The sequence below is a fragment of the Nannospalax galili genome, unplaced genomic scaffold (assembly GCF_000622305.1).
Source record: "Nannospalax galili isolate Female #2095 unplaced genomic scaffold, S.galili_v1.0 scaffold183, whole genome shotgun sequence".
Taxonomy (NCBI): Eukaryota; Metazoa; Chordata; class Mammalia; order Rodentia; family Spalacidae; genus Nannospalax; species Nannospalax galili.
The window spans coordinates 1559170-1562045 of NW_008350555.1; the positions used below are offsets into that span (position 1 = coordinate 1559170).

At 42.1% G+C, this 2876-nt stretch overlaps 1 pseudogene; it reads left to right on the forward strand.

The window, feature by feature from the left end:
- The first annotated feature begins 2215 nt into the window (after nucleotides 1-2215).
- On the forward strand, nucleotides 2216-2366 carry LOC115072854 (annotated as a pseudogene).
- Nucleotides 2367-2876: the final 510 nt, after the last annotated feature.

A 2876-nucleotide genomic window follows, 5' to 3' on the forward strand; every position in this document is an offset into this window, starting at 1 on the left:
AACCTAAGAGGCAGGAGCTGGAGCACAGGCCATGGAGAAACACTGCTTACTGGCTTGCTCCCCTGGCCCCTGCTCAGCCTGCTTTCTTATGCAACACAGGCCCACCTGCCCAGAGGTGGAACCACCCACAGTGGGCTGGGCCCTCCCACTTTACCCATCAAGAAGATGCCCCTCAGACATGGCCACAGGCCAGTCCAATAGAGGCAATTCCCCAATTGAGGCTCCCTCAACCCAGGTGTGTCAAGTTGACACTAATGCTATCCAGCACAGGTATCTTCTGCCTTCTACTTATCCATTCTCTAGAGAGGTATTAAATCATGACAGTGGCCTCAGAGCTACCCCAGGGTTATGTTAGGCAGCAACATATTCATTCAAACTGCCTGAACCTAAACCATTAGAGACATTACACAAGATACTCTTGTAGGAAGAATGTTAGATATTTTTAAAGTCAGTGGTAGCATTTGCCTACAATGTTCAAAGCCCTGAGTTCAATCCCCAGCACTGCAAATATTTCAAAATAGTCCCTACTTCACAGTCAGAGCTTTTCGTTCTCCTTTCTACTTATACAGGGATGAATCAAAGAAGTAGCAATGGTCCACAGTGACCCCCTCCCTCGTGGACAGTTCTTTCCCCAACATTCAAGGTACTCAAGGCTCATCACAGCTGGGTCTAGACATGTACATCATCTGAGAAGTATTCTCTTTCAGTTAGCTGAATAACCATTTTTAATAAAGCAAGCTATCAGTGAGTCAGCTTCAGTCCTACTTGTTTGGGCAAGTCATGACTGACTAAATAGCTTCTTAGGCTTGTGACTCAAGGATCAGTGCCAAGAAAAGAAATGCTTTCTCTTCTTTGTGGCTTTAGGACCGAAGGCTTAGCAAACTGGACTAGGAAGTAAACTAAACTAGTATTCAACATAAAATCTGACAGATTTTCAATACAAATACAAATTTCACTGAGCCTTCAAATTTTTATTATTAAGGGCTTTTATGATTCTTCAATATTTCATGAAAACTCTTTGCTGTCTGTTTGTTTTGTTTGTTTGAGATAGGGTCTTGCCAAAGATAAATTTGAACTTAGCATCCTTTTGATGATTAATATTGGTTTTCAATTTGATAGGCTCTAGAATCACCTAGGAAACCTCTGGCTGTGTCTGTGAGGGAGTTTCAAGACTGGGTTAATTGAAGTGGGATCACCCACTCTAAAGGCATTCCATAGGCCGGGATCCTAAACGGAATTAAAAGGAAAAAGTGAGCTGAGCTCCAGTATTGATTGCTCTCCACCTTATGACTGCTGTTGCAGTGTAACCATGTGCCTCATGCTCCTGCCAGCATGTCTGTCTCACCATGATAGAACATACCCCCAAGCTCTGAGCCAAAGCAAGCTTTCCTAAGTTTCTTTTGTCAGGTATCTTATAACAACAAGTAACTAATACAGTCCTCCTACCTCAGCCTCCTGAGTGCTGGGATTATAGACACTGGCTACCCTACCAGGCCTTTATTAAGAACTTAATGTCTTTTTCACATTTAGATTTCCTCTCCTGGTACATTTTTCTTCTGACACCTTGAATTCTGAGCCATCTTGTTTACTTGCCCAGACCTACCCAATTATCAGTCAAGGTCTAATTCATGCCACACATTTCTTGAGGACTTCGCTGACATCTAATGGTCCACATTGAGTTCCCTCTTCTCCACACTCCCCATATACATATATTTATTTACTTACTTATTTTTATTGGTTTTTTGAGACAGGGTCTCACTCTGTAGTTTAAGCTGACCTGGAGCTGACTAAGTGGTCCAGGTTGGCCTCAGGCTCATGGCAATACTCTTGCTTTACATGCTGGAAATCAAATATAGGGCCTCATGCAAGCAAGCACCCTGTTACTGAGCTACTCCAAGCCTCTCCACGTATTTTTAATAGGTATGTGAAAAGCACCCATCTATTTATGCTACCCTGTGCTGTTTTATTATGATACATGGAAATCTTGAATGAGTTGAATAACCATGAGCACATTGTCTTGCTCCCTGATACCAAGGCCAACATTGGATATCACGCTAAGCATTTATATCACCACACTCAGCCAACAATTCTGATTTTGTCAGCAAGGCTATTTCCGTTTGCTCAGAGATGGACGGCAATGCTAAGAGGAACCATCCTGTAAAAGAAGCACAAGGTTTATAGAAACAAAACCGCTTTCATTAATTAAAATTTCCCTGTGTTTACCTGGCGGGAAGATACCATGATCATGAAGGTAGTTTTCCCAGGGCAAGGTCTATCCACTGTACTCCCAATGTGGAAGCTCCCTTCAAGTTTCCCAAATGTGGAAACTCAATTCATAATTTGTGGTACAAACTGTAATCACATTCTCCACATTAATTACAAAACAAACTTCCCTAGAGATTAATAAAAGCTACCATGTATTGAACCTTTTTTTTGAAACAGGGTCTCCCCTTAGGCCCAGCTGGCCTGGAACTCACTACGTAGACCAGGGTGGCCTGTGAGATCCACCTGCCTCTGCCTCTCAAGTGCTGGGATTAAATGTATGTGCCACCATGCCAAGCTATGTATTGAATTTTTTAAAGTTATGAAGGAAGGGCCGGAAAGATGACTCAACAGTTCAGAGTATTTGTTACTCTTGAAGATGACCCAGGTTCCGTTCCCAGCACCCACATGGACCCACATGGTGACTCACAACCATCTATAGCTCCAGTTCCAGGGGATCTGATGTACTCTTCTTGCTTCCAAGGGCCCCAGGAATGTACGCAGTGCATATTCATACATACAGACAAAACACTCATATACATAAAATAAAAACACTAAATAAATCTTTTTTTTTAATATTTTATTTATTATTTTTATTTTATGTGTATGCATGT